General features: G+C 52.5%; 1 protein-coding gene across 4 annotated transcripts in view; it reads left to right on the top strand.

Annotated features, from left to right (window-relative positions):
* Nucleotides 1-14,806, top strand: part of Soxn (SRY-box transcription factor soxNeuro) — an 86,143-nt gene that overhangs the window by 58,636 nt on the left and 12,701 nt on the right. For 3 of the 4 annotated variants that reach the window (XR_013103046.1, XR_013103047.1, XR_013103045.1), the window contains one exon: nt 11,957-12,083. The exons of the other annotated variant lie outside the window; for it this stretch is intronic. The gene's annotated coding sequence lies outside the window, so the exon portion shown is untranslated. The remainder of the gene's footprint in view (nt 1-11,956; nt 12,084-14,806) is intronic. 4 annotated transcript variants of the gene reach the window in all.

Here is a 14,806-nt window from a genome sequence, read left to right as displayed (position 1 = left end):
AGGTCCAGGAAAAAAGCCAGTGGGTGATCGATTGGGGCAATCCAGTCGGTTGGTGGAAACGTTATGAGTTCCTTCTTTCGTTCCGTCCACCCTCCTGGTGCCCAGCAGTATCCTGCCAGTGTCCTGGTAGCCCTGCGGTGCGCGTTGACCCATTCCTCCTGCCTTCGTTCGCCTCTCACTCCCCCGTGGCCCTCCAAAGGGCTATATTGCGAGGATACTACGACCATAACGTGGCCAGGCCGTAGCTAGACAAAGCTGCCGACCATAAAAGTGTCCACCCTGATGCTCGATGCTTGGTTTATGGCCACCGTGGCAGGAACCACCCGGGGGAACGAGCAGGTAATCGGCCAAGGACTCGTTCGTTCCTCCACCTTCCCCGGACGTTCGCCGTCTCCCTTCAACTATCCAACCGCCAGTCTTAACTTCCTCCTTTTCCGCCGTTTCGCGTCTCTTCTGAGCTGCTTTTTCGTCGTTCCTCGTCCTCTCGTCTCTGTCTGCGACTTCGTCGTCGTCGTCATCGTCGTCGTCGCGGAACGGCTCAAGCGTGACGACAGGACACGCCACGCCTACCAACCCTCGGGTCTTGACTAATTGCCGTTAATCCTCCGCGATGGATTGTCCCTCCGTCGTCACTTTTCTGCGGAACCATGCCGCTCGATTTTACCAGTCGAGACGAATTCTCTTGCGACGATCAGGTGAACGTAACCAATCGTCGATATGCTACTTTCTGACCACAGCACAATTTCTTTTTTTTTTTTATTTAAATTTATCCCGATCGTACTAAAATTTTTCCAAAGACCAAACGGATCAGCTAGCAAATTTATTCAAATGAAATTCCCGCAAGCCAGGAAAAGAGAAACGCAGCCACCGCAGACAAGTAGTATTATGCAAATAGAAGCCAACGACAGTAGGCTCGAGCAACGGGAAGCCCCGAGAACGGCTTGACAATTAACCGGATCGTTAGAAATCGGCGTCAACTTTCGAAGGTCGTGGAACTGGCTCTGCGGGGGCGCGAAAAATTTGCCTAAACGGGTATCAGCGACGAGATAAGGGTAAAAAGGGGCTCGCAGACAAATGAGACCTGGACCGGTTACCGGGTCCTACGGGGGCCTCGTCCATCCTCCACTCTTTGTCAGCTCCAGCGGGCTGGAAAGTCGATTGGAAGTCGATAGGCGTGCTGTCTGCGAAACCGCAGCGATACTTAGCCGGTCGTGAAAGCCTCCAAAGACAATGGACAGGGTTAACGAGAGGATGAGATTGTTTTGAGTAAAGCGGTGCAAACAGAGAACCCTCGGTGGCCGCGACAGGGATGCTCAACCGTCCGCGCACCCGCCAGCCCTTCCTCGGGAGCATAAATTTCCGAAACTTTCCTTTACGCTTTCCCCACAGTCTCGCGCCTGGCCTGCCGTTCGCTCGCGTCCGAATTTACGGCGACGCATTTGCATTTCCGGTCCCGCGCGAGACGCGCGACCCGCCAATTCGAACGGTCGCGGATTCTACGCGTGGTTGCGACCTCACGGCTCCTTCCTTCGCTAACTTATGGAATTTCAACCCTTTGTGCTCGATGACTTTTTCGATCGGGCGGCGCTGCAACTCGAGACAATTTCGCGCGTAAATGAATGTACAGAAGAATTAACATACGAAAGTGGTATGTATTGATATATTATCTGTGCTTACATTTTGAAAAAGATAATTATCGAAGTTCAAGTTCTGTAGTGGCGTTTGGTGTGATATTTATACGAAACACTTACCAGAACATTCTGAGTTGCCAGGATCTTGTGGGTCGTCTCTGCTACTTCCGGATTCACTGTCTATTACACTAATTTTCCTATTTCTCACACCCGATACGTCATTACTGTTTACACTGGCTCGAAATTAAAGACGAGTGGTGAAAAATTTCGCGATACGTGTGCTCGCTACGACCGTCGAAACTGTACTAATGCTAGATGCATCGTATTCAGAACTACAGTCGTAGAGGAATTTTACGTCACAATGTCACTTTCCGACCGAAGACATAAACAGCCCAAGGAGGCTTATTCACGAACCAATACTTCGCATCTATCAACTGGAGATAACGAAATTCAGCATAAATACAGCCGCTCGAGTTGCCACGCGAAACATCGTGGCGAGTGAGAGTCGTCATTCGAGCGCAAAGGGATAATTCAGGTTACACGCGAAATCGTCGGACGACCTTTTTCTCCTGATCAATTTGATCGAATAAACGCGTCCCTCTCGAGTTACAAGCGTCGATCGCGACCGAGAATTTGCGAAGGCGAGCTTTGTCCCAAAACTTCCGTACGATCCGTCGTTGTTTTCGCGGCGATTCACGATGGACGTCGATATCGTAGTCGTGCGGAAAACAGAATTCCCTGGGAGAAAGGAAAAAAAGAGAGAAACACGAGGGAATACCGTGAACGGCGTTCCCAACGATAACGAGTCCGTTCGATTCCGATCGCGCGTGTATACATATAAACCAGTCGCCGGGTCTGGTTCCTCGTATCTCGCCCTGAAACTGACGTAAACTGTTCCTATTCCCTGCGAGAGCGCATCGTATCTCAGCGAGCCGATACGCCGCAATTTCGTGGATGCCTCGTATCAGTATCGTCCGTTTCCTGTCCGACCGTCTCGTTACTCCCACACTCCTTCCGTCCCCGCGATGATCCTCCCCCTGCAAAGTTAATAATTCCATCTTGCTTGCCCAAAAGCAAAAAAAACCGTGTCAATCTTCGAGCACGAACGGTCGTCCCAGTTTCCGGCAGCGAACTCGTCGGATCGATGATCGACACCGAAAACCAGCCACTCGAGCGGCATCGAAAACGAAACAAATTGCCTGGTTTCCAGAATCCCGGTCGTTCCGCCGCGAAAATTCCGTCGCCTCGATGGGAATCGAAATTCCTCGCTGCGAAGTCGAGCGAATATCGGTCCGCGGCAAGTATCCAGAGGCTAGCGGTGGCCAACTTCCGGCGATCGATACTCCGAGTGGACGTGCACGCGGAAGGACGGCGGGGGAACCGCGAGCCAACAAAGACAGAGAAAACGCGATCGAGGAGCAAGTTGGGAGAGAGCGAGTCCGCGTAATTTTACGCGGACCATTGTATCGCGACGAATCAGATAGAGGGTACGGTGGACGGGAACAATTCACTGGGCACGGAAAGTGTCCTCATCTGGCTCCTCGGTTGGTCTCTGAAAGCGGGCCGGCGTGTTCCTGGCCGCACCGCATCCGGTATCGTTCTCCCAGACGACGCGGCAGCGCTATCTTGCGCACGGTGAAATCGGCCAGATCGACCACGTTGGGACGGACATCGGAAAGTTTACGCTCGTATCTGCTCCGCTCGCTGGTTTACAGGCGCCGCGGTGCCAGCCTACGCGTATCGATGCCTCGTTATCGAGTCGCGTTTTCACGCTCGCGCGGACGATTCTTTCGCGCTCGTAACTTTGATCGCGGTTAAAAATCGCAAGCTAAAAGCGCGGATGGAACGAAGGTTCTAAAACCAACCGGTCGGTTGGCCAGCGATGTTTTCCGTTCGAAATTGAAACTTTTCCACTTATTGCTTCGCCTCGCGCTACTTTGCTTCGTTTAATTACCGTGTCGCGTGTGACTCGCGCGGATGACGGCACGGATATTTCATACTTTCCGTAGTACACACCTGATGTGCGACCGCTGGTCGAGAGGAAATAAGCTCCGGCGGAATGGTGGGAATAATTCTCTAGCGTTCAGAAGCAGCTGTTTGCGGATCGAAATTACTGCAAATCGAGCGATCGGAACCCATTTGCGACATCAATCATGCAGAATGGAGCGCGGTAACAAGTGTTCCGATTGGATTTCTCTGTCCCGCCGTACGAAACGTTCCTCTTCCTGACACTTGGTCTAATCACTTAGCCGTGCGTGTAGGTGCTCAAGCTCCACTGAATCAGCTCCGTTCGCCACGTAACATCCCAACGCTGCAAAGGGTGACTACAAAGAAACTGTGAAAGAAGTGGAGAGAAAAAAGGAATGGTAACGGGCTCGATGTTGATAGTTCGTTTTCGCGTCGGAAGCAGGTTCGCTCCAGAAAAATGTTCGGCCCACGAAAGACGAGAAAGTTTCCGGAATGCAAAGCTTCGTAGATCGCGGCGTCTGGTGACGACGTGCAACACGAGGACGCGGAACACGACGATGGTGCACGTGCACCAGCACGTAGGATCGAGAGATCGCGCACGTGCAATGGTCACGCGACGAACGAGGCAAACGATGACGTTTCGCGAAACGACAGCTTCCCGGAACGTATTCGTAAGGGGACACTCGCGAGTCGACCGCCAAGAAATACGCTCCGCGACTCGGACCGTTGCCTGGTACGAAGCCGCGACCTCGCTTCGCAATTTCTTCCACGAGCGAGGACTCTACAAAAGCCACGGTTGCGCATTTTCATTCGAGACGCGGGTAATTTTACCGAGCTCTCTGAAAATCTTGCATACCTCTCTCGCAACGTCGCGTGAAAAAATGCAAATTGCGCGGACGTTACGCAGGGTTGTTACCGCACGTGCTTTTTTTTTATTATCTCCAAGGGTAGAAAGCGCCGGTCTGCCAACCAGCTGGCTGCTCTCTGCGTCGCAAGCGAGACGAAATTTCGGCACATGCGACTAGTATGCGAAACAGATGCGTCGCGTTGTCTACACCCGGATACGAGCGTACCTTTGACGGGGATCGAGGAGAGGGAAGCGCGCGATCGGATGGGCGCAGGAATTGGATCGGGTACCGTCGAATTTGGCCGCTTTCTCCGTGCATACGTGGGACACGCGATATTCCACGGTCGCGAGACACGCACGGGGACTCGTACCGGGCCCCTGGCTCCGAGAAATCGTAACTTGGCGTGTTTATCACCGGCAGGCCGTGCACGGCCGGCGGCGTTAGCGCGAGGAACGACTTCTTGCGTGGGGCGTTAAAATCATATGGGACTTTTTTAAAAGCCCGCGGCCGTGGGGACCTCCCGTCCTGTTTTGTCCCCTCCGTCGGCTATTCTTTCCGACCCACCACCACCCACGTCATCGCGAGCTTCGCAGAAAAACCGTGTCACTATTCTGCTCCCTTCTAGAAACTTGTAGTAATTAAAATGGCGGTGCCTCGCGAACACTGGTAACAGCGAGAGCGAATTTAGCCAGGTTACCTTCAGTGTCTTTGGTAATAGACGAACCCTCGAGTAACATCCCTTTAACCAACGTTAAGCGACTCGTGGTTTATATCAGTTTGTAGCATTTAAACGGACAGCCGAACGTAATCCTTTGAAAGGATCGGTAGCGAGAGAAAGGTCAGGGTTCGAGGAAGAAATTGGAGTGAAAGGAAGCGACGATTAAAGTCGCAGGAAAAGTTCCAGGAAATTCGTAGGGAAGGCCAAGGACGGTCGAGAGAAGTAAGGACTCTCCTGCCCCGTCCTTCTCCACCTTCTTCGTTCGTATCCTCGAGGAGGGCCAAGAGTTCGCGGTGGGGCCGTTCATCAGCGGCAACTTGTCACGCCGCTGGGCATCGGACATAAATTCCACTCCGTAATGTGACAGGTCCTCGCTCCTACCCCCGAGAGAACCATCCTACGGCATTGCGCTACTATCCACCGGGTGTCCTGAAACTTTTTTCCCCTCTCTACAGCGAACACTCGAGGAATCGATCGGTACCGTTTAATTGGAGGAAATAGTCGAAGATATTCCCGTTGAATTTTCTCACGCGAAGAAGTTCTCTCGATAGAGAATCAGTTCTCGAGATCGAAATGTTTTCGGAAATGGAAATTCGATCGGAAAGATCGAGTGCGAATTATCGTAGAACGACTGGCGAGTATGCAACGGCCTCGTCGCAGGAACCGCAACCTCGACTTTGAATCGATAACGATACCTTGCGGACGGATAACGTCGTCGCTAGAGTTTCCAGCAGGAAAGATAGATCAGAGGTAGCGAGCGGGGTGGCTCGTCGCTTGGCGCTTCCTCCTTTCCGCCGGAACTCGATAGCAATCGGATAGCCACTGTAGCGTCCGGCGCAGCCACGGACACGCGCGCCTTCCATTTCGATATAAATCAGTCGCGAACAGAAAAGCACGCAGAGCCGATGAAACATTGCGCGAAATTTTCTTCCCGCTGCTTGTCGACGTCTCTCTCTCTCTCTCTCTGTACTCCAACGATTGATATCTAAATAATGATCGTCCCAAGAAGAAGATTCATTTGCCCCGTTTCGAGAAGATTCGATCGTTTCCTAGCGAAAGCAAATCATTTTACGTAACACCTCGAGACGCTGACGATGGCTCGAATAAATATCCGAATAGAGGTAGGGGCAGGGTCTGAAATTCCCGCAAGAAACGCGATTTACATCAGAGGGACGAGCGAAATGTATCCAGGAATCGCGGACACGTGGACGGGAAGGAAGAAGTTGGGTGGGAGCGGCGCATAGAACTCCGGTAGCTCTGGTACCAGGTCGCAAAAGCGACTTAATGTCCCCATTTGTCCTGCGGCTCTCCGGAGGCGATTCATCCTCGCCCTTTGTGCGTCCGCAGGACATGGCGTCCCATATAAGCGACACACCGTATCACCTCCGCCCATTCCACGCTCGCCTTTTCATCCTGAAAACTGTAACTCGGAAGAAATTAACCGACTGGACGCGCCGCGTTTTTCTCGCGGTCGCCTGATTTATTCGACACACCCGGGCCCGCTGGTGCATTCGGAAAATTGTTCGCTCGTTCGAAAAATAAAATCCGAGACACCCGAGGCGGGCAAACTTTCGCGAAACGCGACGCGGCCACGGAAATCGCGCCTACGGTTTTCATTCGATCGGTCGATTGAAAACGCGCACGAAGCGATCGATCGATCGAACGATTTAAAAGACACGGGGGGGGATTTCAATGGCGTGATAATTACATTATTTGCTTACCGTTGAGCGGCACCTGTCGCCATAATGGACGCGGCGGACGTGTCTATTATGCGGATAGATACGCGCGCGTTAAGTCACACTGCGTGGCGTACACGCGAATTGCTCATCAGAAGGATTAGGTCACTAATCTGGCGTTAAGACCCGACACTCATTAACTCGAGAGACAAATCGTTAAGTGTTGGCCGTGGATCGAGGGCCCGTTAGGCGCTAGGCGAACCTGTCGACAGTTGGTAATCGCCTTTAAGCTAATTCCCTTAATAACTTCGTCGTCCTTTCGGCGTCCCTTGACACCGAGATTACCCCCGGGGGTAGGGATGCGACGAAACGGGTCGAACAGTTTGCCAACCGATCGACCAATCGGTTACTCGATTTCCTTCTGTTCGAAATACTGAACATCGTCCAACGACGAGTTCGAACAAGGATGATTCAATAATCTACGCGGGGAGATCGAACAGAGGGCGAAGAGGACCGAAGAGACGCCACGACCTTCGAAGCGTGGCCGCAACGAGGACGAAACGAAAGCGAACGGTACATATTAATCTCCTGCGTTACAATGTGGCGTGGCCCGATCTCGGAGTCGTCTCATTCTTCAGCTAGCTCCTCATCGCTCTCCGGACCGAGCCGTGACCAATCCGGAATAAATATTGGCGATTATTAACGCGGCACGCCGCGCGCGGCGAACAGCCCTAGAGATGGACCCAGGAGATGGTGCGTGTCTTCGTGAGATGGTTGAGACGTTAAGTGGGCCCATTAGCTACGTTCCTAGGTAGAGAGACCGTGGGCCAACGATGGCATTCCTTCGTCGATCCACGATCCCGTCTGCCTCCGCCGCCCTCGAACGGGCCTCTCTCACGCCGCCACGTGTAAAACGTAGGCAACGATCGATTCGAGAAACTGTGTCCACTCGCCGTCGAAAATTCCCGGAGAAAATGCCGGTTGCACCACCAGCTGAACGTCGTTGGACGATTAATTGCCAGGCTCGTGGGCACTAATCACGGTGCCCTATCGGCTGGAGCTCAGGGAACGCGTCCGCATAGACAAACACTATTCAACCATCGTACGATCGATCATTCATAAACTCCGTCAGCCAGGAGGATGTCAAAGGAATAAAGTCGTCATCGTGGATCAACCGGAGAGGAATTCGCTGACTCGTCCCGGAGGGGTCACCATCGCGGCTCGCCAAGGTGACATCTTCATCTTCCCCCACCCAGGACCGCGTCGAAGTCGAGTCGAAAAGGACCAAAGTTCTTCTTCCACCCTCCTCCGGCAACGTGCGAGGAAGGATGACTCTGCCGACACGTCTTCGGCCAGTTTCGATGCGTGGCTCTCTTCGAACGGCCCCTTTGTCGGTCGATCACGAGACACCTGGACACCGCGGGCCCTGGTTATCTTCTTCTTCGGCTGGCACGGGGTCATCGAAAGGGTATCCCAACGATCTCTCGGTCGTCCCGAAGGGACGAGAACGCCGGAGAAACCACGGGCCAGTTAACACCGCGGTGTCACTCTTTACCCTCGGTGTTTGGCCGATGCTTTAAGGCCAGTTAACACCGAGGGCGGCGCTTCTGATGTCGCCCACCGCGCGATCCACCGCGACTCGCTCTTATCGATTCCTTCCGCTCTTGCATCCCGTTCGACGATACTTTGGAAAGCGACTTGACCACGAGAAGAAGATCGAGCGAGAAGAAACGCGCCGTTACTCTCGCTCGACCCATTTCGGATATGTGTCTCTCATTCATCCTGCGGTTTGCCAGTTTTTTAATCAGTTCATCGCGCTACGCGACGCGCACCCGCGTAAGTAGGCGCCTGACGGATATTTCACGAGCGAACGCGTCGGAGGCGTGGGCAGAAAATCGAGGCCCTGTAAATCACTTCGAAACGATCGTGGAAACGCGGTACGAGGCGATGGGGGCTGCCCGTTGCACGTGCAGGCGGGCGGCGGTCTGCTTATTTTCGGGGTTCTTCGGAAGATTAAATTTACACATAGTAGCGCCGTGAAACAATGAACGGGACCGTTTGCACGCTCCTACAAATATTTGAGTGTCGGTGTTTGCCTTCTATTCGCGGTAACCAAGAGCCTCCCGTGTGTACACCGATTCTCCCCTCCCTACGCGTACACTCTTCCTGATCGATGTTTGCCCCGGCCACTTCGCTTTAATTGCTCGCGAATCGCAGCGTAATGACTGTCGAACGAGAGACAGCCGGCACGCGAGACGCGAGTCCGAGGAGGGGTTGGTTCGCCAGTCGAGACGCGTCGTACATCCCACCCCTCGCGGTTCTTTTTCTTTCTTTCTTTCGGAAAAATCGACCGTCGCGACTTCAGCGCGGAGGAACGCGAATTGAAACGCCGGTAGGAAGATCGACCGAGGAATTGTCTGAATTATTCGGGAGGGGCGTCGCGTGAAAGCGCGTCGAAGTACGTCGGGCCCTCGGGGGACCCGACAAATTAGAGGGTAATAAAATGAATTTGAAACGGGGGGAATGAAACGAGAACGAAGAGACGAAGAGCTGTGCTGGGCGGGGTGGATACGCGGCGAAACTCCGTGTAACGAGACGATCGTCGGTGTCTAGGCGGGGTAAAAAGTATCGGTAGACGAGCTGCGGGATTAGCAGAAAATAGAGGAGAAATGATGGATCGATGGCGATAAAAACGCGGCGACGAGTAACGTGGTCAGTTATTAATGTAGCTCGACGATGTCACGGCCGATCGAGAATCGACGGAGGTCGGGCCAGGAAGAACGGGGTAAAAACGTGACTGGTAGGAGGGGTGGGGGCGGTTTGGAGATGAGGTCGCTAGCCGGAAGTTCCGTCGCACCGGAATTCATAAAAACTAGCGGCGCGGACCATCGTTCCGCGGACGTTCCTTTCTCCCTCTCTGTCCGCCCTCGACCTGTCCCGTTCAACCCCGCTCTCGACCCGGGAAGGGGTCAGTTGAAAACCGTCACCGAAGAGCAACGCGAGGAATACCGTGGAGGAAACGCTGCTCTTCCACGATCCTCCATTTGCCGGGACGAAATTAATCGTGAGACGAATCGTTGCTAAAAATTGTTACGCGCGCAATTACTCGTCGTTAATTAATTCTACGATTTCGTTTCGCCGGTCATATCGTATCCGATTATTAACGGGAGTAATTGTACGTGAAATAAAATGTTTCACGTTAGAAGCCTTATTCAAAGATGAACCACGGCGTCCTCCATTTCGCTCGCTAGGGGAGATGTAAATTTCACGATCGATCGGTCGTCGTCTCGTCAGGGTCATAGGCTCGAGCGTCAACCGGTAGGATAGTAAATAAAAGTCCAGAGTTAATTTTTTTCGAACAATGGACCGGACTGTTGTGGTCGCCGGAGGAGGGTAGACACCCCCGTGCTATTTTACATCGGTCAGTCCCACCCAACTGGACGCAATCGCGTGTCGCCGTATAAATCGAAAGCTAATGGGATTCATGGCCCGGTCGGTAGCCAACCAAAAGTCGCTATCTCGTGCGGAGAAACTTTTCCTTTTTTCTAAAGTAGTTCTATAATTCATTGATTACGACAACTAAACTTTTGAACACCGTGGTCACAAAAAGTGGACGTTCCACGAACAATCGATATCTCCGTTTGTTTTGAAATTCGCGAAAGAGCAGTGTTACAGTCTACCAGAAACTATCGAAGTTAAAATTCGAAACACCTTCGACGTTTTTCCCTGCATTGTGAGGACGTGGTACGGGAAAACCGCGAGCACTGTGCAGTCGGGTGCGCGACTTTCGGCGGCTCTAATTAACGTGGCCGCAAAATCAAAGACGAGGAAAAACGAATAAAATCGCGGGTTAAGCCGAAAACGGCGCGGCAGACGTCATCAAGATGCAGCGTTGCCAAGGATCCCGTAATTAGGGGAAGCTGATTTTTCATTTGTCGGGTATCATTGAGGTTCTGCTCATTAGCCGTCGGCGTCGACGGCGTCGGCGTCTACGGTGCGCGGCCGCTCGTACCAGCTGAGCATCCGTAGCTGAAGGATGCCTCTGGTTGGTTAGCCTGGCCCCAGTCTGGTTGGTCTTTGGGCTGGCTGATAAAGGCGCATCCTCCTCTGCTCTCCTTTTCTCTCTCGTCTTCTCAGTCCGCTCCGCCGCCTCGTCTCTCGCGTTTATTTGCTGCCTTTTTCTCTCCTACCACCCTCTCCCTTTCCATCTCTCTCTCTCTCTCTCTCTCTCTCTCTCTCTCTCTCTCTCTCTCTCTCTCTCTCTCCGTCGTTTCGTTTTTCCCTGCTCCACTTTTTCTCGTCTCTGAACTTCTTCCGCCGTTCGTGGATCGCGTTCGTGACCCATCGATAAATTTTTCGACTTACGTCGTCGGACAATTTTTTTTCCACGAAATTTTGTCTTCCCTCGAGGACACGAGGCGACACTTTCCTCTGGACAGATTTATGAATGTCGATCGTATAAATTTCTCGTCGAGACAGAAGAGAAAGGTCGACGACGGTAATGGTTCCAGCGACAGAGAGGAGATCGTGAATGATTCCGTGGCAATAAACCAGGGACGACGTGGCGACGTAACTGTCATTCTCGAATCAATCCGGCCCCCACGAAGCTGTTTCGCGCGTGGGCGTGAAACGACTTGCGTGGCGTTAAGTAACGAAGCCGGCTCATTACTTCTTCTCGCGTGACGTTCGTGTGCGTCGAGTAAAATGAAAGGAGGCGAGGAGAAAAGGAGTTTCTGCCTTGGCTCTCTCGTCTCGTTACGGTCATCCGTCATTTTCACACCTCGACGAAGATCTATAACAAGGGCCCACGGAACGCGAGCTCGATCCCCGTGCGCGAGGAATTTCGACGCTTCGAACTTTCGTTTAAGAATTCATCCTCGATTCTCGAATCGCCCATTGTAAAGTGCAATTATCAGGCGGAAAATAATAAATACACGATGATAAAAAGAAAATAACGATAACGACGACAATAATAAAGATGTTTAACGAAATTATCGATACCTTATACCGAGACGTGATATCACTAATTGTCACCAGATAACAGTCTCTCGATCACGCTGATTATCCGAAAGGATTCGACTGATCGCTCAGACGTGTTCGTGGTGTGTGTTTCAGGGATTGGAACGCGACGAGCAACGTGCGCGTACAAGAATCCTGGCCAACGTGAGCGTCCTTCGGCACGGCGAACTCGAACCTCTTCAGCACCGAAGGATCAGGCTCCTTGATTGTTTCGCGCCTGACGGTGAGTCTCTTTCTTCATCACGGGATTAGATAAGCCACGGATTTATGCGCTCCCTGTCACCACCGTTTCCTCGATAATTACACTCTTGGCAAACTTCTTTTCCAAGGCCTGCTCACGAATCGGTGGTTTGTCTTTACGAATGTTCCATGTCGCGATTACCAATGGCTCTTTCGTTATCCTTATCGTACATTCTTTTCGCGTCGATTTTACGTTACAATTAGTAGACCGGTTTCAAAGTTGCCTATATCGATCGTCGAAATTAATGAAAGTTACGCAAAGTCCAGCGACGCGATGGTTCGTTCCCGAGACACGTTTCATCGACGGTCTCCCGTTTGAGAAACAAGCCAGCGTCGAGTCCAGCCGAAAAAGCAATTACACGGGAATTAATTGATTCAAGGTTGCAATTGGAACGTCCCGCGTTCCGAGACCTACCGCTGCCGCGACATATTCACGTTGCACGAAAGATTTCGCGCAATCGAAGATCTCGTCGATAGACGAGCCGAGCTCTCTCTCTCTCTCTCACGCCGTGACCGATTCCCCAAGTCGGATTAAAGTCGCCGATCAAGTGTTTTGCCCCAGTTTCAGCTGACAGCCCGATCTGTACGCCGCGTTCGTTCCGCTCGGCTTAGTTAGGCGATCCTCGATATCCCATCGATCGATCGGCCCGTTTAAAATGGGAGGACTCGTAACTCGCTCCGCGCGAGGTTCTCGACTCGCGACGGAAACAAGTCGATGAAATCTCTGGTCAAGAGAGAGAAAATAAAATCGCACGCGTACACGCGTCGCTTCCTCCTGCGATTCTCTGGCTTTCTTCCTCCGGTTCGTTCGACGGTAACAGTGTTTATCGCCATTCGAAATCGAGCGTGACTTCTAATGAACAGCTCTTAAGACTTTCGGTTCTCATCCCGGTTTAATTAAAAATTAGTCTGTCAGCTGTTAGAACAGCTCGAGACGCCGGCTCATAGAGTAAGGTGTCATCCAGAATTTTTTCGAAAGGGAAAGCTCGAAGGGTGAGAAGAGAATGCGCCTCGTCATCCCATGGATCCCCGGCTCGGTACCGCAGAAACCTTGAAACGGCCCTTCGAAGCTTCCAGTGTAGACGACAGCTATGAAATCGCCGTTGATTGCACCTCTCGTTTCATCCCTCTGGCAATTGTTGTTTCCCTGGTCCTCTGGAAATTACATGCTCCGAATTCACGATAAACGTTCGCCCAAGGCGCTACCTCGGGGTTCCTCCATTTCGCGCTATATTTTCGTTCCTATCGTTCATCAAATATCCCGTGAATCTATCGAATTCGTATTTCGACAGACGATAACGCAGGTTCACGTCGAAATGCTTTCTCGATCGATAACGATAATCGTCGATGCGATCGTTTCGCGCGTAAAACCGAGCGAAGGAGTCGCGACGGCGATTTTCCTCGGTCCGCGGATTTCCGCTGATTCATGGAAACAACAAGGCTCGATCGGGTGGAGCGAAAAGGGGGCTGCGCTGGTTCCTCGAGATTGACTCGTCAGAGATGACGCTTCTATCCCCCTCCCCCGGGCGTTGCTCCTGTAATTTCTCGTGTATACAGGACTAATGGGTTATTTCAGGTAATTAGCCGGCGGGCCCTCGTTTTTCTTCTGCACGATGGCAAAAAGCCACGGAGCCAGGCTGCGCCGCGATTTCGCGCGCTCCTCCGTACACCTCTCTATTTGCGTACACCGGTTCGATCCCTCCACGCCCCTTCGACGAATCATCCCCGACCGATTTCTTTCGCCTCGACGTCGGTTAATTGCGTCACGTCCTCGCGTCCCCTGCGAGGATATTAAACTGTCTTCTTCAGCGCCCCGTGAAGAATTGTTTCTCAGCAAGTTTTTTTTTTTCTTTTCTCTTTTCTACCTCTCACCTCTCACGCACTGAACGATCGCATTTGCACGCGCGTAGAACGTGGTCCCGATCCATTTCATTGAATTAATCAGCACTACCGGGGATAGCCGATCGAAACCGTTTCGAGCTATTTTTCCCAGCTATCGTTGAAAATATCCGACACGTTCGATCGGAAAGAAACGCGGCCACCTCGAGTAGCCTCGAGCGACAGCCAATTAATTATCCGAATGCGATCTTATACAATCTAGCAAACAGTCGTCGGATCGGACAGTATCGAGGCCCGTTCCGGACAATGAGCACCGCTTATCGAAAGAAGCGATCGCGATCACCGGACGTCTCGCCTAGGGCGCTGTGTAATCGGTCGATTAAGCGCGACCGCGGGTCCCGGGACCCGTGAATTTGGCAATTACGGGGCCCAGTGCTAATGACGAGCGATCCAACGCGTTGGTAAAAAGGTGTCGAAGAGCGGCGGGGAATGGCTCTCTGTGGCACCTTCGAGGAACGCCGTCTCTGCCGAGTCACGGCGTGTAACGAACTTGAGCTGGACTCTCTCGCCTCCTGCTAGCACCCCGCGCGTCAACCATCGCCTCTTTTATCGACGATGCCAAATCCTCGCTGACCGTTTCCCTGTCACAGGATGAGGCGTCATTAACGGCCCGATACCGCAGCCTGCTCCGGGAACGAGGTTACACCTTGATTCCTCGATCCTGAGGGTTGTTTTGTCTTCGAACGAGGCGCGCCGTCGGTTCGATGGACCGCGATGGTCCGCCATTGGCTGAATTTTACTCGATACCCGCACCCTAATACTCCCGACCCTCGATAATCGACTCCCGAAGAATTGCTAGTTTCCACT

Source organism: Xylocopa sonorina, chromosome 1, assembly GCF_050948175.1.
Source record: "Xylocopa sonorina isolate GNS202 chromosome 1, iyXylSono1_principal, whole genome shotgun sequence".
NCBI classification, from domain to species: Eukaryota; Metazoa; Arthropoda; class Insecta; order Hymenoptera; family Apidae; genus Xylocopa; species Xylocopa sonorina.
This window is presented reverse-complemented; position numbering and strand designations above follow the sequence as displayed.